The 25,922-nt window shown below is 48.8% G+C and overlaps 1 long non-coding RNA gene across 1 annotated transcript in view; it reads left to right on the top strand.

Moving 5' to 3' along the window:
- Positions 1–25,922, top strand: part of LOC130681696 (uncharacterized) — a 120,336-nt gene that overhangs the window by 8,831 nt on the left and 85,583 nt on the right. The window contains exon 2 of the long non-coding RNA XR_008994945.1: positions 15,217–15,292. This is a non-coding gene — a long non-coding RNA (uncharacterized LOC130681696). The remainder of the gene's footprint in view (positions 1–15,216; positions 15,293–25,922) is intronic.

Genomic DNA, 25,922 nt, shown 5'->3' with positions numbered 1-25,922 from the left:
TGGATCCTGTTCTGCGTTGTCCATCATAAGCTTCTAGCTGTGGTCCAGCAGCTCAGTATTTATCACAAGCACTGATGGAGGAGGCACAAAGAACCCAGTTAGATTTTCCAGGTCTAAGGCTGCATTTTAAGCCACCACGTAGACAAATGCCTTGACTTAAATGCCAAGCCAGCTCGATCTGGAATGGTCGCCAGCAAGACGGAAAATGTCTGGACTATTTGCAGCGTCCTTCCCAGGCAGTATGTCTATTATGAACTGTTGTGCGTTTATTGAAGAGAGACCAGTGAGCCCGTGTGGGACGGGGGACTCTGTGGGCCCACGGGTGCTGTCAGAGCAGGCAGAAGTGAGACCACCAGGCAGAAGACGAGACCACCAGCACAAAACATGAGCACCGCCAGCAGCAGCATCAGACCACATGCCTTCGTGTTTGCATCTCAGAATGCCGAGCCACCAAGCTCGCTGTGGGATGATTATTGCTTTGTGATGATATTTAGCAACTCTCACAATGTGGACCACCAGTTCTGGTCCGGGTTTCTTCTTTTTATTAGCACCATCTGAGAATGTCTGCGGTAGAGACTTCGGTGAATTCTGTCTGTCCCGTGGCCAAAGGAATGAGGGAAGGGCAGCGTGGTGGTTAATATGGAAGAAGAGCCCATGACACATGTCTGAGAGGCGCCTCTGGGGGGGCTTTTTTCTTTTCTGTTTTTTTCTTTAAACAAAGCATACCAGACTGTTTCACTCCTGCTTCATACAGTACACGCTACATGCAGACAGCCCCGTACTCACGTCAGATCGGCCATGCCGTCTTTTACCAAACCAAGTTTTCTGCTCACCATTTCATTCTCAGACAGACCCAGCTGTCTCCTGGTTAAAACACAAACTCAAACAAAATAAAAGACTTTTCTTTTTTTCCAGAGGTCAGTAGGTGGTTCGAGGAAGGTCTTTCTCTTTCAGATTATTTTATTTTCAAAATCAGTCTGCTTCTCTCCTTTTCTCCCCTTCCTCTCAGACCCTTTTCCTGCCTTTACTTCATTCCTTCCACCTCTGAGTGTCTTGGTCAGATTTTTAAATCCAAATACCAATGCTAATTCCTGAACGAACTCAGTTATATCCCCATGAAAATTTTTGTTTAGTTAATTTGGCTATTTTTGATACTTTCTTCTGCATTCTCATTCAGTTAACATTTTCTTTACTTGCAGGTATCCCTAGATGTTTATAACACATCTCTTACCTTTATGATTTCAGTGTATTTTAAATTCAATTTTTTTTCAGGTAAGTTTCCATTTTCTTTGAGAGTTTTGGATTCAAAGAGAATGACTGATCCTTAAATGGGGAATTGGCATCCTAGCTTTTACACTGAAAATTATTTCAATGGCAGGTCTTACTGTGACATTGATGTAGCATGTCATTGCTGTCACTGTTCATAAAATCAACCTTCAGTGGAAACAACAAAGAAGTACCTTAATGGTTTTACAGCGAGAGGTTAATTTTACAACTAATGCACAAATCTCTTGATTCAAAACCTTTGACAAAAATAAATCAAGATGGAGTTTTTCCACTGATGCCAACCTCCAGAGCGGTGCCATCAGTAGAACTGGGGCTCATTACCACTCCTGCCTGTTGCTTGAATAAACAACACTGCTGTGTTTCAGGAAGATTCTGACCCAAGTAGCAATCATTCAGAGGGGATACATCTTTTCAACCTTTTACTCAGCAAGTCTGTGGGCATCTTACAGAGCCACAGCTGCAAGTATTTGATTAACGAAAGTCAGGAGCTAAACATACCTGGAGAACGTCTACACAAAAACAAAAAGGTTAGATTACAAAAGGGTTCGATCTGGAGGAGACAGTCATGAAGGTCATGGATTTTACTGCTTAGATCCCCGTCCCATCTCTACATGTGCATAATTTGTTTTTGAACCACCGTATATATGCCCCAATTTCCAGGAACTAATCCCCAGTTGAATTCCATCCTGGAGCACCGAGGTTCCCAAATACTAAACTGTTTACCAGTTACGGAAGGATCTACATTTCTCACCAACTTATCAAAGCCTCTCTGACCATCATTTCCTTGGGATCCTCCTAAGAAGTCCTGAGTTTCTCGTGTTGGTCTCTAGGAGCTCTGGCTCTACTTCTGTGAGTTTGTCTCCTTTCCCACTGGAGCGATTTCTCTGCTTTCCCAGGCTCTGCATCCTTCCTTCATCCCCAGGGGCTGATCTGTCCATTTCCTGTGGGGTGGACGTACAGCCCAAATGTGTGTAATTGTGAAGTTTCCCCTGGGGTCTGGGAAGGTGGGGCGGTTAGTTCTTGGTGCCTGGTGGACACTGTGTGCGTCTCAGGAGAAGAATCACAGAAAATAATTAACTGAGCATTTGTCAAAAATACTGGTGTGTGCACATGCCTTCTAGCTCCGCAGAGAGTTCCTTCTGTGTTGCTAACCCCAGGATGCTGGCCAGCCACACAGAAAGGCTGCCAAGCATCCAGCTCACGTGGCCAGGGGCTGCTCCCCCCGACGATCTGGAAAGCATTCTCTCGCTCGCTTGGGAGGTTCTGGGGCCTCTATTTCCTCAGAAACACGGCCCACCCAAATAATTGCAAGAGCTTGTTGCAGCCCAGTCTCCACAGCAGACAAGCTGCAAAAAGTTGGAAATCTTAGCTCCTCTCCTTCGCATTTAGCTCAGGACATTCCTTCCCAACCACATGGGTTTACAGCCTCCCAGACCTTTCTCATGAAAGGCAACAGAACCCAGTGTCAAGTTAAGACAAATGGTTAGGAAAACATGCAGCTACCAAGAGTGAGGCTCCCACTTGAGTGTCAGCAGTAACCGTAGGAGGTGAGGGTTTACCTTTCTTCCATCTGTTGTCAGGAAGGAGCGAGGCGGAGGGCCTGGTTCACCTTCTGCATCCCCAGCTCCTTTCCTTGTTCTTGCCAGCGGTGCCCCGGGCGGGAGCATGAGGAGGCTTCCCGTTCCCCTCTGCTTGGTGGGCTGGCAACTGGAGGGAGAGCCCCTGGGTGCTCAGGGTGGAAGCAGGGGATCCTCACCTGTGGCTCCTGGTGTCTGCTACTGAGGACACCAACGTGAAAACAAACGCCTTCTTATAGTCTTTCACCCTGACGTTCCTTCCCCCACTTCAGGTCAAAATGTCCTCTGTCAAGCAGGTTCAATCAACATGTGAAAACAAGACCAATTAAAAGTAGAAATTTAGTGAAAAAAACCTGTGCATGCCTCCTCACCGTCCCCCCTTCCTTACACCTTCACGTCGGCTAAGTCGGAGCGACACGTCGGTGACTGGCTGTGCACCTAGCCACCGCGCGCTCGAGCCGTAAAACCTGCAGTGGCTGCCGCCGTCTGTGGGGCCGCCGTCTGTGGGGCAGCGTCTGTGTCTGGCTGGTGCACTGGTGCCTGAACTCACGCCTTCGGAGGTGTTCCAGCTCGGGGGCCTTCAGACCCTTTCGAGTTCCTCCCCTTGCACAGGCCACTCTCCTTACTGGCAAAGCCTTCAGCTCTCCGGTCAGCTTTCAGAACTACTTCCTCAAGCCGCAGCGTGGAAGTCGCCCCATCCCCAAGCCCCCACAGCCCTCCCCACCCCCCTGTCCAGCACGAGGGTGACAGACGTTGAAGTGGAGGTATCTCCAGCCTTTTCCTGTCCCAGCCCGTCGGCCACTCCTGGCCCTGAGCAGCCGCCCGCTCAATGGCAACAAATGCTTGTGAGCACTGTTTGCTCTTTAACCTTTGAGTGTTGATCTTACCTTTCTGCTTTTTGTGGGAAAATTCTTAGACTGTAAATCAGAGAACTTTGGTGACCGGCTTCTGTAATCGTCAGGCAAGTCTCTGAGCGCTGGTTTCCTTCTTTATGGGACGGGCAGAGTTAACGTTTCCCTCAGAACCTCCAGAGACGTGGAGCAAATCAACCGTCCCCAGTGACTTTGGTGATGTTTACCTCTGCGCAGCTCCTGCTGTGTCCACGCTCTTCAGCACCGGCGTTTCCCTCGTTCTCCTTCCGTCCTACATTCCTTCCTCACCGTGACAGTCTTCTCATCTCATGTCCTCTTCCAAGTGCCACCCTCTCCACGGGTCCCTTCCAAACCCTTCTGAGGGTCCGTCAGCCCCCTCAGCTCCTTTGGGACCGTCCGTTCCCTTTTCTCTGTGCCCCACTAGCTTCCTTGCAAACATTTCAAAGAATATTTTTTCCTTTGCAGAAAACATGGTAACCCAGGGGAAGTTTAAACTTGTAGCTGGAATCAAACAGATACATAACTCTCCTTTCTAAGAATTATGCTTTTATAGAATAAGGTCCATATAGTGACTAGCAGAAAGGTCTCAAGGATTCTGTAGATCAGGGCCTGAAATTTCTCTTCTCCTGCTACTGTTATTACTGGTCCAATGACATGATTAATGTTCTGGCCCTTTTCTGTTTACCCCAATCCTCAGTTCTTATAAATTTTATTGGTTAAATTATGTGCTTAATATTGAGCACCTGCCTTACACCTGACATCTGCTTGGTGCTGTGTTCACGGGAGACACGATCCTCACTCCCAGGGGCAAATGGTCCAGCGGCATGGAGATGAAAACATGCGTTATGAAAGACAAGTTAGGAAAACACATGGCTGGGTTTTGATCTGATTTGCTTCCTGATGAACTCACAGCTTCAAAGATGTGCCTTGAATATAGTGGTTGCTCAATAAACACTTGTTTAATTTATGAATGAACTTTGAGATTAAAAATGTTGAATTGGAGTTAGGTAAAGAGAATGGGCTGGGGGGTTGGAACAGGCAAGGGGAACAGCACATGCAAAGGCCCAGTGGCAGCAGAGAGCACGACAACTCCAGGACCTGTGGTTTCTGTTCAAGGCTCCTGGGGAGGGTGGGCGTGCTGAGATCCAAGGCCCGCGGACCGGGGCATCCCTCAGTGGTGATTCTGTGTCTCCCTCAGAGCAGGTGGTTTACGTACATCATCTCAGACCTTACACAGCCCTCTGGAAAGGCGGTCATCCCTCCTCCCTTGTTCACTTTGCCCTGATTTTGCCTCTGTCAAGTGGTGGTGACGTTTGAGAACTACCCTGCACTTGTTCCGGCCATCTAGTCCTCCGGTGACAGGCAGGGTGGCAGACTCCGGCTCCTGGGTTCAGCTGCCTCTGGAGAGAAGAGCTCAGGTTTTGGCGCGTTCATGGAGCTGCTCAGAGCCGCAGTCCCTGGGAATCACCTTGAAAGGACCCTGGATAATAACCGACCCGGGGATTTCAGCCGCGGAGCGATGGCTCACCGAGCAGGCGGATGCCGCTTCCCGCAGGGGGTGGACCGAGGGTGGCCGAGGAAGCCGAGCTGGAGCACAGTCCTACCCAGGAAGAAGGAGCCTGGGAGAGCCGCTCCTCTGGCTGAGCGGTCGGAAGGGCTCGGGAGAGGACTGGTGCAGGAGGCGGCCCGGGTCAAGACCGTCTGAAGTGCTAATTCTTTCAGATTAGTAGCTGGGGTTATCTTGGTTAAACGTACTCTTGGGGTTATCACAATGAGGCTTCAGGGACCCCGGACTTTTGTACTGAAAGTAGCTTACAGCTTTTGTCTGAGTTTCCTGTGTGGTAGATGTGGAAACTGAGGTCAAGGTCAGGGCTCCCTCTGTGTGTGGGACTCTGTGCGTGGGGCTCCCCCACTGGACCCCTCTCCCGAAGAGTTCTGGGTGTGACTTTCTACTGTGAAATGCTCTCTCCAGTTAACTGGCAGGGGAACACACAATTGTTGAATGGCCTATTTGCCAATCTACTTAGCCATCCGTTTAAAAATTTATTCATTCTTTGCTCCTTTAAGAAAGTGGAAAATCTCCACAAGGCGGAAGTGAATGTAGGCAGTGCCATTTTCCTCCGTCTTGGCTTCATTGCTGGTTCTGTTATTTTTATTTAATGTTTCATATAGTTATTCTCATCTGAGGGGCTCAAAATGCCTCACCCGCATATATGCCTTAATTACTTTGCAGTATGTGGCAAGTATTATTAATAAAATATTAGTGCAGGAAACAGAAGCCAGATAGGTTGAGTTGCTGGCTTCCCTGCCAGTTGCACGGGACTCACAACCAGAATGTAGTTCCTAAGGACCCAATGGGTGCCAAGGGGCACTGGTACCCAGAGCCTCTCCTTGGAGGGACCTTGCGCAACAAGAAGGCGGGCATCGTGGGCCTCAGAGGGCACCTGCAGAATTCCCCGGAAAGCTTTGCAATGGTGCCTCTCTAACTAAAGAGTGAACTTCTATAAGAGAACGTGATGCAGCAAACACGTGGTACTTGATTCAAGGCTTTTTCCAGCATCATTGACAGTGACACTCTGATGGGGAAAACAAATAAATAAAACAACCCGAACTGATGGAAATGAACATGGAAGCAGAGGGAGGTCGCTGATCAGACGTTCACTGCTGGAAGGAAGGCAGGAGAGTGAAAAGATGGGCTGGGCTTTTCAAAACAGAAAGAATGGGCCCTGAATTCAAGTCGCCCAGCAACCCAAAGAGAAGAGAGAGGCAGCGTTTGGGCCTCTTCAAAATACTCTATTTGTAGAATTTACAACTTACGTTGGGAGTGCAGTTTTGAACTTAACTTCAAGGAATATTTGAAGATCCATCTTTGTTGAGGTTCCTTCTCAGGCATTTGCCTAACTGAAATGACTTGGCCTTTTGGAGAAAACTGTCCTTAAGCAATGTTTATATGCAGTTCACAGGCCTAAGTGGCAGCGCCGAATTAGTAAGGTGCACAGAGCTACGGAAAGAGATGCTTCTCAGAAGAGAAGTCTCTGTTGGCCAATTCCATTTGTTATGAAAACTACTGAGTTTAATTATAACTATGCTCTATAAAACTTTGGTAAAAGTGCACTGTAATTATAAAACCCATGACACGTAATCTTCAAAGAACTAGTGTTATGTTAGGACATTTTCTTAGATTTTTAAGTTAATGTTTTAAATTTGTATGCTAGAAACAATGATAAATGATGGGAATATCCTGCTGTGTCGTGTGGGAAAGGGTTAGCAATACGGCAGTGTATTCTGCCAGGGTCAGTTTCTAGAGCACACCTCTAATCCAGAATTCATAGCACTACCAGCTTGTCACTCAGGAGGCCCCATTTCTTATGAAATAAGAATGCCGACTCCTTTGGCCCGGCCTATCTAAGGCCCTCCTGTGATTGTCATATCTACCTTAGGTGCTTCTCTCCGCCAGGAACCCTGGGTGAAGCCCTGGATTTGGGCGTCGGTTCCCCCTTCTGTCAGGTGATTCCTCCCCGTCTGCCTCTGTACCTGTCTTGACTCCTTCCCACCTGCTCCCGCTCCGATCTCCACCATCAGAGCAAAAAGTTCACTTGCAGGTCAATTTATGGCTCAACACTACCTCTTCCGTAAAGGGCACCCCATCTCCCCGACTAGGCGATACACTTGTTTCCCTAAAATCCCCACACACTTTGTGTCTTCATGCCACACCAGAGGGAAAAACACTGTCACGGGATGCAGTCCTTGTGCACACATTTCTTATCTCTTCTACCAGATTGCAAATCCTGGATGGCAAGGAATGGGACTGGTCTGCTCCTGAGCTGCCTACAGGGCTTGGCACAAGGCCGGGCACATTGTAAGCCCTCAGGGAATATTTGGAGAACCGTCTGAGAAAGCAGTTTCTAGAACATCACAAGACCCAGTTACTTTCCTGAATGATGGTGATCAGAACCAAAGTCATAGCAGCAGCTGACATTCACAGAGGATTTGCCGTGTGTCAGGCGGTGCTTTGGGTCCTCCATGTGTATCAGCTGCCAGGACAATCCTGTGATGGGGGCGCTGGTACAGTTTTCATCTTGCTGCTGCGGACTGAGGCAGAGAGAGCACGGGACTGGCTCAAGTCACAGAGAACGGTGCACGAAGGGCCAGGATTAAAGTCAGGCGGTCTGTCTCCAGAGCCCTCACTCGTGATTTCTTTCCAAACAGCTCACCTTTCAGCCTCATCCTGGGTATTCCAAATACGTGAAGTCTCATGTGGGCACCTTCTTGCTCGGTTCAAGAAAACATTCACATCCTCTCTTGAAAAGACCACATGTGTTGCATTACCAGCAGCGAGCGAGACATTGTCCATCCTCAAAGAGCGCCACTGCGTCTGCTTGAGAAGATCCTTGATTTTCCTGACCTGCTCGGGGCCTGCTTGGCGACTGGGCCCCTGGGCGTCCAGGCGCAGGGCTGTGTTGGCGTTGGCAGCGGGGAGGGCCCGCTTCCTCCCCGACTCGTGAACTGCCGCACCAGCCTCTTTGACCCTTCCCGGGTCCCGAGCATGCCAGAATCATGACTCCACTCGCTCTGTTTCAGATCATTGCCAGAGAAAACGCTGAGGCCGGTAATGACCGAGGTGGGGAAACACTGCCCGCGCGGTGGGCGTGCCGGTGACGGGCTGCAAACTCGGAAAGGTCCGGCTGGAGCCCTTGTTTTTTTTAATGGCCCCATAGCCAGGAAGGGGAGAAAGAATGAGCAGAAACCGATACATCGGGAACAAGAGCCAGGCATGATTTACTCACATTTTTACCTGACCTGAAATTGCTTATTTAGAAAAAAGAAATATTATGAAGTCTTAGGAAAATGTCATGAATCAGACCCAGCCTGATTTCACACTAGGGCCCCGTAAGCTTTTTTTAAACAGAGAAACTGTCCAGGAAAATCAGATGATCCCCAGCTCGCCCTGCCACCGTGACCACCACCGTGGTGAGTGCCAGAGAGCTCTCCTTGGACGGGCAGCCCTGGACCCACAGGCGCTCAGGGCCGCAAACGGGTCAGAACCTGCTGGTTCAGTTGAGGGCACAGGGTGAGCACTGGTCTGGGAAAGTAACAGGCAAGAGACTTTCACCAAAACACTGTTGCCTCAAAATAGTGGCAATTGAGCTGACCGCACGGTGCATGAAGCCCCGGCGATGGGAAGTGAGAAAAAAGAGGTTGGATCAAGCCTCCCGCCCTGCTCTCCGGGCTGCCTCTCCTCCTGCTCTGGGTGCTTTTCAGGGAGGCTGATTGCCGCCCTGGAGCAATTAGATAATAAATGCTCTTCTTACCACTACCAGCTGGAACAGGCCTTAGAGACCATCTTTTTTTTAAATTGACTAAACTCCAGGCTTTATTTGAATTTCATCATTTTCCCGTGAAGGCCCTCTTCCTGCCCAGGATTCAGTCCAGGCTAGCACATTGCACTGTCTGACTCGGGACAGCTTCTCAGTCTTTCTTTTTTGTTTAATGACCTTGAGCATCCTTGGGAGTGCTGGCGGGGACTCCTACAGAATGCCCTCCAGTCTGACTCATGTGGCGGCTTTTCCACGAGCAGCCTGGGGTCGGAGGACCTGGCGAAGTGACCTCTCCCATTTGCTGAGAGTAGTGATAACCACTTGCCATTTCTACGCTGTGGCCTCCGTCCCCGGGCCAACATCAGTGTCATGTTGCCAGGTGTCTCCAGGGCTACGTTCTCTTCCCTGTTCTGTTCTTTGGCGGCGAGGCCCAGAGCCGAGGCCATGCTCAGGGTGTGTCTGCAGGGGGGGTGAAGGGGCGTCTCACGTGTATGACCTGGGATTCTTCTGTGAGAGGGATTCTGCTCTGCTTCCCTAGTTTTTATTCAGTCAGTCACTGACATCATTTTGTAATCAGGTATGTTTATTTTGCATTTTGGGTGAGACTCCAGTGCTGAGTATTCGCTCTGTTGGGCCAGCTGCTCTGCCCTGGGTCCCGGGGAGCTCCATCAGTCAGGCTTTTTCTGACACGTCCCCGCCCATGGTGGTTGAGCCCTTCCTTCTGCCCTGGGAGCCGCTCCAGTCTCACCTCCTGCCCCACTGCCCCAGCCCAGCCTCCGGTGTTCCCCAAGCTCCTCCTATTGAAGACTGGCCTTCAGGAACCAGGGACCATCAGGCTTTCATTCCTTCACTGGTCAAACAACTTGAGATCAAATGGGAAAGTGAGTTACCCAAGCTCTGGCCCTGAGTTGGGGGCATGTGGGGATCAGAACCGGGGTCCGACTTCCTTGTCATATGGCTGCGCTGTGCCAGCTATGCTCCTCGAGGGTGGAGGTGCATTTCCCACTCTGAAATCCACACATGCCTGCGTTCTCCAGTGCTGGGCACAGGGCAGTCGGTAAACACACGCACTGGCTCTCGGCAGCCCCTTATTCGGCCTCACCTCCTTTCTGCCCCGGTCAGACCCTCGTGAATCCTCACTCCGGACTAATACAGTGCTTGTCTTCTCCAGTCGGTGCTACTCATGGTCTCAAGATCAAGGCTAGAGAAGCAGTTTTCATCATTTCTTACCCAACACCACTTTATGGGATGAAAGATTAAACTCACAGCATTCCACTCACCCTCTTTGTCCATTTCTCTCAAATCTTCAGCGGTCTCCTAAAGCCATCTGAGCGAATGTTAGGACCCGATATGTTGCACAGAAGGCAGGGACTCTCAGCACACTTTCTCAGCCCCCACCCTTCGATCACCAGTTCCGTCTCTGTCTTTCACCGACTGTACATTTTTCTTTCCTGCCCTGCATAAATCCTTTCCCCCTTGACAGCCTCACCCGGGGCCCTGGGGCCTGATCTCTCTGGAATCGTGCTGTTAGCTGTCACCCTGAGAAGTCCATTTCTATTCTTTCCCTCCCTGCTGGCTGCTTCCCTTGGCAAGTGTGCATAATTCTCTCCCATCCTGTGCCTTTCTTCGTCTCACCCTGCTATTTCTCCTTCCGTTCACCTTTGTGTCTCCAAGCACAGCTCCGGCTTGTTTACCTACCGCTGGCTGAGGGATGTGTCCCCCCGGATTCACACCCCTGCTCTAACCATCTACAGAGTCTCCTGTGATTTCTTTAAGGGGGGGCTTCAGTGACATCATCAGTAATGGTCACAGTTCAAAACAGCACATTAAAGGGGTTACTTTTAATACAGTGAATTTCAGTGAAGGGAAGTAACCCTGGTGTGGAGGGAGGTTAAGGGCGCTCACCAGGGGTGGCAGGGCATCCAGAGACCGGCTGGGGTGGGAAAGCGGGGCGGGAAAGTAGGGCTGCAGCCATGAGAACGGTGTTGGCAGAAAAAAAACGAAGCTGCAGCAGTCCGACTCCAGCTGTGCCTCAGCAGAGGAAAATTCTCCTCTGCCAAGCCACTGGCCAGCTGGGGAGGGAGAAAATTCCCTCACTTCTCTTCTCTTACCCTTTGATGTTCCCCTGGTGTCTCCACTGGTTAATCCAAACTTCACAGAGGGCAAGAAGCCCAGGTGAGGGTTTGGGGAGGTCAGCCTGGTGGGTAGCAGGGCACAGAGGGTGGATAATGGATTGTGAGTAGGGGGAGCAGGCACTTTACTTTTCTGATTTTACATGCAGGAAGGTTTTTCTGCCCATTTCAAGTCTTTCCACACAGTGGGGGCTGCAGTGCTGTCTCCTGGTCTAGTTTAGTAACACATTCAGCCAAGAGAGTCATGGCTGCCCACCAGGCTGGCAACGCTGCACTGGACACCAGAGGCCCTGGGGGTGGGAAGACAGGTGTGGGCCCTCCTTCCGGAACCTCAGGTCCTGGTGATCCCTGCTCAGCCCGCCAGCGCGTTCCTCACCCTCTGCACAGCCCCTCCCTGGCTCTCCTCTCTCCATGGACCCCATTCACCAAGGGCCTTCCCTCCCCCGGGTATGTATGGACTGCAGAATCTCTGTTCTAAGCCAGCTGCCCTAGCTTATGAGCACGTCATTCAAGGCCTTCTGCACACTGACCTTCCGCTCTGATCTCCTCTTCTGTCTCTGTGCTCCTCCCACCTGTAAAGGGATCCATGTCAGGCTTTTCCTTTCATTTTGTTTGAATCTGTTTTGTTCACTGATGTTTCTCAAGTGCCTACAGTAGCACCTGGCATACTGTAGGTGCCCAATAAGCGTTTACTGAATAGCGACTGAATGGCTTCCACGGAGCCAGGTTTCTGTCTGCTCCCCACACAGGTGGCCTGACTGCGTCTGAGCCTTTGCTAGCATGAATCTTCTCGCATCTTCTGCACCATCTCTAATCCAATTTCCTTCAAGACCCAACTCAAATATCACTTCCTTTATGAGCTCCCTTAGACACCGATCCACTTGCCGATCAGTACTGTCACTATTCTGTGTGTATTTTGTCTCAGCACTAATGTTGTGTCAAATTTTTGTGAGATGTTTACTTTTCCTTTCTCCGGCCTTATTTAAGTATACTTGACAAAAATTGTATATATTTGAGGTGTACACGTGGCATTGTGACGTGCGTATACATTGTGAAATGACCACCATGATCAGGCTCCTTCGCAGACCCGCCACCTCACAGCTACAATTGTTTCTACAGCGAGAAGACTTAAGGTCAACTCTCAGCAAATTCCAGGCACACGGAACAGTGTCAGCTATAGTCACACGCCATAGCTGGGGCCCCCAGACTTACTCGCGGGGCATGACTGAGCCTTCGTCCCTGTGACCAATAAACATGTGCACTTCCTACCTCTTCCCACAAGACCTGCGGTCAGTCACCTCGGCTCGTAGCCACCGTGACCCTCCCCGGCCTTTCCACAGAGCCTGTCAACCTGCTGTGTTAAATGTAAGAGCTGAGCATTCAGTCATTGACCAAATATACAAATTAAATCAAAATATTTAATATCTGCCCTTGTTCCTTACTAATGTGTGTAAAAATTCCAAGTGCTTCCTTGTGGGCAGAGAGAGTGTTTCACATCTCTCATTCTGCAGCTCCTGAGAGTTGTCAGAAAGCGAGGCTGGAAAGCCAGTGTCGTAGCACCAATGGGCTGCACCCCCAGACTCCGCCATTGACGAGCCCTCAAATAGGACGGCCCTCCTTTGTCTTGAGCAGCGTGACACCCTCACAGCCTCCCTGTGCTCTGAGATCTGTGACCCAGCCTCAGTGGACTCGGTTCTACCGATGGCAAAGGTTGGCCCAGCTCCATATCATTATGAAAACTGACTTCTGCAGCAAAAAGGAAAGCTAGCCAAGAACTGAGTGGATTCATACAGAGATCCAGACGGAGTTTCTAATTTACAAGTATTGAAAGGGACCCTCTCAGGCTATGTGGAGATAATTGAGGCTTGTCTGTAATGACGTGCTAAGGAGCTAACCTTGATAAACACCAATATACTCAAAATAAAAATCCAACAAGAAGAGTATCAGTTTTGATAGATATGTATGAATTCTTTAAGAGAAATAATGATTTGGTATACAGACCATGTCCTATTTATTTCTGCACCCCTAACACTAAGGCTTGCTTAGAGTAGTTGTCCCTGAATACAGTCTTTTGTTCAGTTCAGTGGTTTTTTAGTATATTCATGAAGTTGTGTCATCACCACCACAATCTAATTTTAGAGCATTTTCAGCAGCCCCAAGCATATACCCCGTACATGTCAACACTAATTCCTACTCCCCTCCCTCACATTAATCTGCTTCCTGTCTCTATTTGTCTATTCTGAACCTTTCTCATAAGTGTATCCAAACAGTATGTGATGTTTGCTAATTGGCTTCTTTCACTTAGCACAATGTTTTCAAGGTTCATAGGTGTTGTAGCATTTATTAGTACTTAATTTCTTTTTATTGTTGAATAATATTCCATTGTATGGATGTATCACCTTTTGTCTATCCATTCATCCCTGAAGGACATTTGTGTTCTTTCCATTCTTTGGCTCTTATAAGTCATATTGCTATAAACATGCATGTATAATTTTTGTACATATATAAGTTTTCATTTCTCTTTCACATAGATCTATGAGTGAAATTGCTGGGTCCAGTGGTACCCTTCGTTTAGCATATTGAAGAACTGAAAACTATTTTCCAAAGTGGCTGCACCATTTTATATTCCTACCAGCTATGTATGAGAGGTCTAAGATCTCCACATCCTCACTAATGATTGTGACTGCTGGTACTATAAATGGCACGGTCTTATTAATTTCATTTTCAGATTCTTCATTGCTAGTGTACAGGAATAAAATTGATTTTTGAATGTTAACCTTGTATTCTTCCACATTGCTGAACTGATTTATCTGCTCAAAATTTTTTGTGGGTGCCTTGTGATTTTCTGTACATGAGATCATGTCACCTGCAAATAAAGGCGCTTTTATTTCTTCCTTTCCAATTTGGATGCCTTTTACTTCTTTTTCTTGCCTAAATGCCTTGGCTAGCACCTCTATTATAATGGTGAATACAAGTGTTGACAGCAGACATTCTCCTCTTTGTCCTGATCTGAGGGAGAAAGTACTCAGTCTTTTACCATTAAATAAGACGTTAGCTATGGATTCTCTGTAGATAACCTCTACCAATTGAGAAAGTACTCATTTATTCCTAGTTTTTAAAATGTTTTTGTCATGAAAGTTTCTTGGATTTTGTCAACTACATTTTTTATGTCTGTCAAAATTATCATGAGACATTTATTCTTTTTTTATCATGGTATATTACATTGATTGACTTTCAATTATTATACCCACCTTGCATTCTTGGAATGGATATTTACTTAAAAAATTAAGTAACACCATTATGTTTATTTGAACATATAAGTTTCTTTGTATTGGGGATTTTTTCCTTAAGATAGAGATTTCTATAGTGGAATTACTGAATTATCATCAATTTATAAGCACCTTGATGTTCTTAATAAATAGAAATATGTATAACCATGAGGATAAATACCAGAAATATATTTGTTGTTGCCAAAGGAGGTGACGATTTTCCTCCCTTTTTGCACGGGTAACCAAATACATGTGAAAATACAGGGATTTTTAAAGTTTTTCAAGTACACACTTTGCTGACCTCTGGTCACTGACGTATTTTACTATGCCTCCAGTGCTAGGAAGCAAGAAGCTGATGTAACACTGGAAAATTCTAGGGGCCAGAAGAGCACACCTGAGGAAACTAGCTTAGGGAGCCCTTGCGTGGGTGGGCAGCGTGCTTCGGAAGCAGACAGAACTATGTTCAAGCCTGAATTCTACTATTTATTAGGCATGAGGAATTGATCAATTCCTGTAGCTTCATTACATCTTGGTTTTACCATTTTTATAATGGGAATCATAAGAGCCACTTCACAGGGTCATTATAGATGCATATAAAGCATCTACTATAGCTTCAGACACATAAAAGTTATACAATACATAGTAGTAATTTTTACTATTTCCTATGGTAGCAGCCACATTTTGGCATGGTACAATTTAAAAACACCATGACCCTGTCAAGAACAATGGGGCAATGATCATGTTCAAATCTTGTTTCCTAGACCACAAAAGGCGCCCCCCAGCTCGAGGGAATCAGAGCAGACTTGATGCAGATGTGAGGACGTTGGCTTCCCTGCGGTAAGTTTTCGTTCTATGATGCATCCTTGACAAGTTTGATGGCAATTTTGCAAATCTTGTTATTCTACCAATGAGCATATTTTGGGCACAGATTTATGGTAGTGGAGATCAATTTCTTTAAAACTTAAAGAAAATTTGAGAGTTAGTGAAAATGAGCACAGGAAGAAGTTAGCATTACATGCTTATTTACCGAGTATTATGTGCTGGCTACCTTATTAGACATCACTTATAGACACACACATGAAAATATGTAAATATATATAACACTGTACATAATGATATACATTTTTATGTAATTTTATGGACTCTTTCCAACAACCCTTTGAAGCATTGTTATGATCTTCCTTTATAGATGAGGAAAATGAGGTTCAGGAAAACTGAAGAATAATGTCACAGATCAATTAAGATCAATTACAATTCAAACTTTTTAAACATTAATCTGTTTTAGAACATTGAATAAGATTTTAAACATAAATGGAGAACAAGTGTGAACCTCTTTAATAAATGAATTTAACAACTAACCCTCAGTGAAGGGCGGAATTTTCTGCTTCATAATGTCCCATAATAAGTTTATAGGTATTTGTGCTGGGACTTTGGGGGACCATCCGAAATATATTCTACATAGTGTAATTCAGATGTTTGGAGCTGTGTCCCCCGTGTGTCAATATCAACCTTCTACATGTTTATTCAATAGTATGTCTTAAAAGAGCTTCCATTTCACTAGAATATAGTTTATATTTTCAATTTTAAACACAAACCCAGCACTTCATGAGCATTTACTGCATGACGGATACTGTGTTCAATACTGACTTATATGATCTCATTAAATCTTTCTAACAGTCCTTAGAAGTAGATACTATGTCATGTACATTTTGCACCAAAGGCGGAGGACAGGAAATAACTTACCAGGGGCAGTAACTAAAAGCAGTGATAGAACCTGGAGTTGAACCCAAATTTGATTTGACTCCAAAACCATATTTTAAACTATTGGTTAATATTGTCTCCAGTCTGATAGGCACAGAACTTGACCTCAAAACACATATGACCTAACTGTTGCTCTCTCTCTGTATTTCTTTCAAGAGCAAAATTTGGGTAGAGTAAGTTAGAGTCTTGAAGGGTCGCCATCTCTGCCCAAAACCTGAACTAATCAAGAAATAAGATGAAGTGGCAGGTTCAAAGGAAGCCAAACTATCACATGTGTTAACATTAAGCCAATATTAAGTAGACGAGGAAGTGCACCTCTAATGCTCAAGCCTGGACTAGAGGTGGCCGGCCTCAAGCATACGCAGGGATGGGGTCCTGTGCGGAGAAAAGCCCTGACTCGGGACCTAATGTTCTGTGGTCACTTGCTTGAAATTCTTAACAGTTTTATCTTTGAATTCATGTTTTACAAGTGAAGTCTGATGTGACAATGAACTCTGCACCTGGGGCAGCCCCGGGAGAGTGTGGCTCATAGCCAGTCCCCACGCCTGCCTCCTCCCCAGGGTGAGTTCCTGGCTCACGGCCCCCCTGCCCCGGCCCTGCCCGGCTTCCTCCCCTCTGCTCTGTGACCCGGCCTCCACTGTCCCCAGGCAGGGGCTTCCAAGAAGCCGGGAATGCATCCGTGGCATCTCTCCACGCGAGCTTCTCTGCCACATACCGCAGCGTCTACGGCTGGTGACTGATTTCGGCTGAATCAAGCCTCTTACCCGTGTCCTTTCCCTTCCCCACCAATCAATCAAACCACTGAGCACGACCCAGTGCAGAGCTTTAAATATCCTAGGGGTGACCAGTCTGGGGCAGGTTGGAGCAGTGAGCCCATGGGAAGGGGGGGTGCCTGGGTCCATTTCCCCAGACACCACTGCCTGTCGGGGGCCGGTAGCTGGTGGGAAGGGGAGACATTAGGCTTGAGTCACGGCACACAGGCCCCTTGTTTTTCCATTTATTTAGGGCATCTTTAGTTTCTTTCAACAACGTTTCATTGTTTCCAGTATCCAGTATAAGTCTTGCGCACTTTTTGTGAAATTTATTCTTAAGTATTTATTCTTTTTGATGCTACTGTAAAAGAAACTGTTTCTGTAATTTCATTTTCAGTTGTTCATTGCTACTGTATGGAAATATGGTTGAGTTTTGCATTTAATCACGTACCTTGTGACCTCACCAAACCTGCTTACCGGTTCTGATTGTTTTTTGGTATATGACTCAAGATTCTCTGTACACGAAATCATGTCGTCTGCAGATAGTCTCCTTTGCTCCTTCCTTTCCAGTCTGTACACTGATCTTTCTTTTTCTTGCCTAATTGCCTTGGCTGGAGCCCCCAGTGCCGCAGTGACAGCACACGTCCTTTCCTGTTCCTGATCTTAGAGGGAAAGCGCTCAGCCTGCGCCCAGTCAGGGTGCTGCTAGCTGTCGGGTTGAGGAAGTGTCCACTATTGCTAGTTGTTGAGTGTCTCTGGTCAACCTGAGGCAACCTCCAAGCTCCAAAATACGAATCCAGAATTTTGGTGATTTTACAGAGAAGTTATGTGCTCTAATTTTGCATTCAAAACTTGCATAATATAGAGATGGATGGCAAAGTTCATGCCAATCATGTAAAATTTAAATTTACTTAAAGAGACATTAAATAGAAAATCAAAAGCATCTGGCAAGCCAAGAGAGAGACAGCAGAAGGAATAAAAAAGCTTTATGTGCACATTTAATAGAACTTTTTTCTGCCTTTGGACCAAGGGGAACCACATTTTCACCTCTCAATACCAGTCAGGTCACTGTCCCTGCCCCTAGAATTATACCACTTGCTCGTCTACAGCCCCGGATTGGGTGTTTTGCAGACACAGAGCCAATCCCCAGAGAAAAAGGTGATCACATGCACCCTTGTGCATGGGTCTTCCATGGAGAAAGAATGAGGCAGGGTGCCCCCCAGGAGAGATCAGGGGGATGGACAGGGGCCAGAAGCATTGCATTAAGGCAATCTCTTCATGTGGGAGAAATATCAGGGGAATCCTCATGTGATGATTCAACTGAAATGAGCCACAAATAAATACATACTGCATTAAACAGAACCTCTTAAAATGAACCCTCCTTGATTTAGCTGACCCTGGGTGGAACCAGCAAAAAAGATTCAGAGCCTAGTTAAGATGTATAAATATACATTTTCCTTGTTTATAGGATAAATTAATGACTATTTCCCTCCCATTTTGTTGATGCAGCAAAATAATAAGAGAAAAATAAATAACATTTGAGATCTATTTAGAAAACTTGAATTCCACTTTCCTATTTAGTTTTCCTTATCAGCATTGAAATCATAGGCCATAACTTGCTTCAAGCTAGGAAGGAAACTAAATTTACTATTTAATTTTTGCAGAGGATCACATTATAATAGGCAGAGTCATTGCCAAGACTGTATGAGTAAGGCTGTTATCAACACGACTTTTCCAAAAAGTTTGGGTAGATGATTCTTTGTTCAGATGGATTTGTCTCTCCTTGAAGCGTTCCAGGTGAATGCTAAAGAGATTCCTCAGCTCCTTCTAGATCTAAGCTTTAACCTTTCTGTGTTCTGCTGTGCTTGACCCAATGCTTTTGAACTTGGAATGGTCACACTTTCATCTCCTTAAGGCATAAAATGCTAGCTGTTCTTATTTATTGCTTCCCTTGAATTTGTGGCAATGAGGTGGTTTTTGATGATAATCGCACCACTTACTTTTGTACTGGGGCTAAGTTTTGTAAGTGAATGTGTCCCTAATGAAAAGCGTTGGTCTTCCTTTTCAGTGAGCTAAGGTAAAATAAAGGCACTGTGATAAAAACAAACTGCACTTAAAGAAGGATGAAAATTGTCTAAATGATTAGCAATGATAAAAGGACTGAAGGGCTCCCTCCTGCCCTGCCCCTCCCCTCCTTGCCAGAACCATACCCATGGGAGCTCAAGCCCCCTTACCCAGGTCTCAGGCTCCAGAGGTCGGACTGAAATCCCTTCAGGCCTGAGGTCAGTGGGAGGATGGAGAACGGGACCAACCTGCAGGGGCCCCACGGGACGGGGCAGAAGGCCGAATCCTGACCCGCCTGCTCCCTGGCTGAGGCAGGGCACTGGGTCCCTCACCCATCCAGTGTGAGGGGGCCACTCATCTCTCAGGGTCCCACTGACGATCAGTGATGCAGCTGCAAGGATTCAATGTCATGTTCAGCACTTACTCGGTACGTGGTGAATACTGGCTGTTTTTATTCCCTCTGGAAAGGAAGCAGAGGAAATTAAAGAGGAAAAAGGAGGAAAAGGATGAAGATGAAGAGGGAACCAAAGAGCCGGGAAAGGGGGTGCCCAGGCGGGGCTGGGACACGGAGGTCCCCCTGCAAGGTGCACCACCCACCTGCTCCCCACCGGCCTCCAACCAGGAGCGACGCTGGTGCGGGCAAGTCAGGATGTGAGCGTGCAGGGCGTGAGTCCGTGAGCAAGGGAAACAAGCGCGAGGAAGACAGAAGACACAGGCAGAAAAGGGCAGCGAATACGGGGGGGACAGTAGAAGCGTAAAGACAGAAGTAAGAACCTTTATAGAAACACCAGAGGAGCAGGCGAGGGACCCCCAGCCGCCTTCACCGATTCAGAAAGCAGGCAGACATTAGCCTTGCTAATTTTGACCTTTTAAGTTTTGGTGTTTTTCTTAGGTTTATGAGTAGGTTGAATCATGACAAATGCCTCATTTAAAATTGAGTTTGCCAATCGCCTCTCCTGTGAGAATCTGCTGCCAGTTCGGCTCTGAAACAAATAAGAATGCTTGGATTAATCCATTCATCAGCAGAAAAACCTCTCTCTTTCTGTCTGGTACATTGGAGGCAAAATAAATTAGTCCTGCTAAGGAGAAAGAGGCACACAGAGGGAGGAGCCTCAGAAGGGAATGACGGGCCTGGGGTCCCCGCTGCAGGGCCACAGAGGACACTCGAGGCTTGACTGGAAGCATATGGTCTGAGCACTGGGCCACGCAGGCTTTTTAGGGGCCACAGGTCTTGGACGCTATTCCCTACCAAACACTTTATTTCCAGGATGTGGTGTACCTGCCCCTAATCCCAGAGGGGCTGCGCTCCTGGGATGGCGCAAGGCATGACCTGTGGCAACAAGTGCTTTTAACTCTCTCCTTTTGGTCATTAATTCTCCTGCCTTTGGCAAGACAAGAGCTCAAACGCCTGTTTTGGGAAAGGCCTTGACCCCATTTGGAGCAAATGCAAACAGCCAAGTTATTTACTCTAACGAACTAAGGAAGTCAACGTCCTCTTCTCCAGGCAACTTTCTTTGTGCCTAACTGTTGGTGGCGCAGTAGAGCAGAGGGCTGGTGGCCTGGGCAGAAAGAGGGCTAGGACATGTGCCCTCCGGGTCCCGGGCTCCCAAGGCCCTGCGCTCACCGGCTCCTTGTGGGGGGCGGCCTCGGGGCGGCCTTTACCATCGAAGCTGAGAGCCGTCGCCTAAGCTTGTCGGTGCCAGTCTATCCTTCCTCCACGAAGTGGCATTTCTGCCACACTCCTGACTCGGAGCTACAGATGCCCTAGAGGGTAAAAAGCTCACTTACTCTGACCTTGAAGTGGTGGACTTGTGACATCAAGGTTGATACAAGATATTAGCTAGATTCACAGACTTTTGGGTCCATGTCCTACGTCTTCCGTTTTCCGATATGACTTTGGCACCTACTGACTTCTCTGAGCTTCAGATGCAGATAATAGTGCCACCTTATGAGTTATTATGAGCTTCAGGGATGATGATGCTTCACCCAGTGTACCCCCCTCGCCTTGCACCCTATAACATATTAGCACTTCAGTAACCTAGTATCAGGTACGTCTTTGACTGGCTTCAGACCCTCAGATTAAAATACAGAAACGCAGCTATTACTGAGGGGAAAATCCCACATGTAATAAATGTCTCCTTCTAGATGATGGCACCATGCCCACCCAGTGTCGGAGTGCCCAGCAGTTCCTGTGGGCACTAAAACTCTCCTGTCCCCTCTGGATTGCCGAGTGCTCTGTGAGTGCGGGTGATCCCCGGAGACCCGGACGCCCGTGACCTTGGAGAGGAGCCCTGACCACACCTGGCCCGTTCTCACGAGCCCAAGACCTTTTCAGGTGAGCGGCCACTGGCACGGCCATCCATCGGGGTCGAAGGAGCCTCGGAGGCCGCCGACGTCAGCCCTGCTCTGCTGCATGAACCATATCGCCTAGACAAGTAGGCCACCTCATCGGCTGATGCTCCCTCTCGAAGCCTCACATATTTTTCTTTTTCTCAGGGCTTCAGGCCCCCAGACTTTCATGAAATAGGCCAAGCGCCTTTGAAGGGACACCTGTGAATTATCATGTAGCAATGTGGAGACACCACGGCTCTGCCGGGCTCCCTGCTGGTGGAGGGGGCTGAGCGTCTCTGGGTCGACTCAGGGCCGGTGTGACAGGGTCAGGAACCTCGCGGCTTTTACCATCTGTGTGGCACGAAGCTGCACACATTTGCATGTGTGTACTCTTTGGCAACACAGTTCCACACATGAGTTCATGCAGCATGGCAGCAAAAACAGCCACAGAGAGGTCCCAGGACAGGCGACGAGGCAGAGGCCTCCCACACACGTCCAAAGCCGAGAAACCAGAGGATGATATGCCTCCCCAGATCATAGTACAGCAGTCGCAGCGGCTGCAGCAAGAGCTAAAGGGTTAAGGGGTGTCGTTTGCCATCACATGATGCTAGGAAAGAGCTGGGCAGGGTTCCCAGGGAGGGAGGCACATCTTGCCGGCACATGTGGCCGCGACCACAACACTTCAAAGCGCCTCCTCAGACCGACACAACACTCCGACGCCGGCTGTAAATGCCCCTGACACGCAGAGTGGAAAATATCAAACACTCCGCCAGGCCCCAGAATGCAGCGCCGCTGCCCTGGGAAAGTCTTAATGAGGCTGCCGTGGGGCGTGGGGCCCGGGGGGCGGGTGACGGGTGGTTCTGATTTAGGGCTTGTCCCCGTCCGTGCTGGCGTGTGCACTGGGGCTCAGCCCACTGCAAATCCAAGCGCCCCAGGACCTGCCAGATCGGCAGGCCTTGCTGAGTCAAGACCCCACTGAGACCATTTCCCTTTGCACATTCCAGAGCTTATGACTCTGAAGGGCAGGAATTTCCCGGCCCCCAGAGCTGTGAGCTTTCTGCGAAGGAATCTGTGCTGTTTGCTACCACACAGTTCTTCTCGGTTCTCACAGTTCAGGGGATGCCTTGTGATGGGTGCTGTCCTCTCGCTGGGAAATGTTCATGCTGGAACATCAGCATCCTGGAAGGTCTCTTATCCTCTCAAGGGGCACCTGCATTTCTGTGAACAGAGGGTTTTCCCCGGGGACCTGTTCTCTGCTCCCAGTAAGCCCCTACCAGACAACTCTGCCCGTGGAGGGCCATGTGGGGCCACCCTGAGTATCCCGCCTTCTCTCAGACCTGCCATCCCACCCTTGTGCTGGGTGAGCTCATCCATTCATTCCTTCATTCATTCACTATTTTTGAAACACTGAAGGACATAAAACTGACAAAGCATGTTTCCTATGCTCTGAGGCTGTCACTATAGGGTAGAGAAAATGGGCATGCAGAAGTAACCACCAGTGAGTGTGTCCGTGCCATAACGGGCCTGTTGCAAAGTGCCCCAGAACGTAGGGCACAGAGTGACCACGTCAGCTTCGGGCATTGGAAACCTTCCCCCAGGAGACTGTGTTTAAGCTGGGCTTGACCACCAGGTGGGATTTCACAAGGCCAAAGAAACGGTAAAGACGAGGTAAAGAGCAAATCACGGTAAATCTGGGGGAGAGGGGTTCGGTGTGGTTAGTCGCAGGGCAAGTGTGGGGGCTGCAAGGACAAGCCTGGGAAGGTGCATTAAGGTCGTGCACAGTGGGCGCCTGCATTACGGACTCCAAAGGACTTGTGCAGAGTATTGACTGGTCACAGCTGTGTGGCAGAAGGGCGGACCTGCTGGGACCATGAAGGATTCAGAACTGGGGTGTGCTGACAGTCTGAAGGGCGCTGCCTGCTTACCCGAAGCAGCACTGAATTCCCGTCTCTTCCCAGGTCTGCTGCACATGGTCGGTACTGAGGCTCCCAGCTCCCTCGAGGCCGACATCCCACCCCCAGCGCCCCGAGGCCCTCTTCTCCGGTTGGCCCTCTGTCTTTCCAGATTGTGTGTCCTTGGAGCGAGAACCTTGGGAAGTCATCAAAGCCGCCGGTCCGTTTTCGTGCTCTGCCCCAGAGGAAACACGGAAGACAAGAGTCTGGCCCCGGGAGAGAGCAAACGCATTCTTATATAAACACGGAGCAAATGTGAAACTTTAGCCAGAAAAATAGACTCACTTAAAGTACATTCTGTTCCTAAGCTCCTATCAAACAGGCCCAAAGGGACCTGTCAGGAGTTTCCTTGCAAATTACATTTACATGGGTTTAGATGGTGTTTGGGTGGTTAGACTTCATCTAGGATAACATGGGAACATAAGATAAGTGAATAATTACAAGGTAACTGAATCGCCTGTGTGAAAGCCTGGAGATTTTATAGGTATAACCTGCAGGGGATAAGGAGGAATTGGCCCAGGAGCAGGGAGGGTTCTGGAAAGTCAGAGACTCTGATCAGTGGCTTCTTGCAAAGCTTTAATTGTCTCTGCTGGAGGCAAGACTCCAGAATGAATGGAGTGATGTGCCTGATGGAAGCATCAGATTTTATGCATTTTTAAAATAATGGAGGGAACTGCTGTAAAAACCACTACGCTTTGTTTCTCCCCTCACAGAAAGACTGTACTTGGCCAAAGTCATTGCCTCGTTTGGAATAGAGGCTCTGATGAAAAGTCTTTGGTTAAGGGTTATTTCTAGGGGGGTGTGGGTGCGCAGGCCACACTGAGCACGCACCGTCTCCTCTCCCGCGCTTGCGCCTCACCGTCCTGCCCCTTACTGACCGCTCCGCCGTCGCACAGCACCAGGTGGTGTGGCGTCTATGTGCACGGCCTTGTACTGTCCAATCTTACAACAGCTTCAGATACACCCACCTTTGGCCCCGTTTATGCGGAACCTGGACGGGGAGGGATTATGTTACCCCGTGCTTCCACAGGGTGGGAATGAGAGCCCCCCCCAGACCTGACTCTCTCGCCACACAGCCTAGCATTTCTAAAGGATGTTGAAGAATGTTCCCTGAGCACAGGGGCAGGGAAAGGCGGTGGGACTGGGTCTGACATAATCAAGTGGCCTGGGGTGAGGGCGGAAGAGAATCAGAGAGGTCCCCAGACATTCACCCCCCTTCTCTCTGGTGAGGGTTGTGTTCCTGAGCCCCTCAGGTGCTGGGGAAGCAGGGTGCTGCTGTCCCCCCAGCCTGAAGTTTAGTCTCGGTGAACACAAAGGAAATCACCAGCTCAGCATGCTCAAGTCTGAAAGCAATAATCCTGGGCCGAAAAATAAATGGGCTGTGAGTAGGCAGAATTTAATAATGTGTGTTTGATTTCTACGCCCTGCCCCACTTTTACAAAAATCCTAGCTGATATGCATATGCACTCTGTGTTTTAGCGAGGGAGGCACGTCACCAGGGTGTCATTCCTCAGGGAGCTGCTCCTGTCAGACCCCTTCTCCGTCAGCCACCCCGGCTGGCTGTCCTCAGGCACCAGGGAGCTCCCTGCTCTTCCTCTGAGGGCCTGAGGCTGGGGAGGGCCTCCCTCTTGCTTGGCTGCCCTTCCTGACAAGAGCAGAGGAAAGCTAAGTCATACAGCTGGTTTTGGTGAGTATCCCCAGGTGACAACCAGCTTTGAAAGGAACTCAAACCCTGTCCTGCTTCCACTAGGGCACTATGACCAGTAGGAGGCTTCATGACCAGTAAGAAATACTGCCCAGTGTGCAAGGAAAGAGTGAGGTGACGGGGGACGTGCTCCCCTGTTCCACCAGAGACCCTGAATCCCGAGGGTCCCGTGAAATGGCGTGCATGCCTTCGGGGCTGTAGACTGGATGGGAAATGGGGACAGGAGAGGACCTGGCTGTCTGGGGGTCCTCAGGCACCTCAGCAATCCCCAGCCCATGCACCCGCTTGCCCGCGTCCTGAGAGTGGACCCCCACTGCATCCAGGCCTGGGTTGGGACCCCGGAATCATGTTCTCCCCACTCCTCTCCTGCTGGGTACCCCCTTCTCTGGCGGCTTCTCACAGCCATTGCTGTCTGTCCTGGCCTTGCGGTTCAGCACTTAATGCCTGGGACAGCAAAGTGGAGCTCGCCAGAAAGAACCCGTGGCCACCTCCTCATGCTTCCAGAAGGCCCCAGCTTTCTCTGCTTGCCCACCACCTCCCCGTGCTCATCTGCGCCTCCAGTCCCACAGTGGCATGTCTGGTGGGACTCACATCATCTTGGACACTGCAGCTACAAGGAGGGCTGGAAAATATTATTCTATTTCCATTTCCAGCATCTGAAGTGCAGGAAGACACGTGAGAAGGGACAGGAGTGGGTGTTGAGAGAACCGAAGTGTTCACCCCTCTGTCCACACGCCTGTTCTAGGCACGTTTTAGGCACATGATGCTGAGGGGGGAAAGGGAAAGAGACTGTGGAACAGCCGCGGGCATGTGGGGGGCCCTGGAGATGACAGCAGACACCACCTGTGCCTCCAGGCTACCACAGCCGCCTCCCTGCTGCCCTCTGTGCCACCCTGTCACCCT

This window comes from Manis pentadactyla, chromosome 19 (genome assembly GCF_030020395.1).
Source record: "Manis pentadactyla isolate mManPen7 chromosome 19, mManPen7.hap1, whole genome shotgun sequence".
Classification (NCBI taxonomy): Eukaryota; Metazoa; Chordata; class Mammalia; order Pholidota; family Manidae; genus Manis; species Manis pentadactyla.
This window is presented reverse-complemented; position numbering and strand designations above follow the sequence as displayed.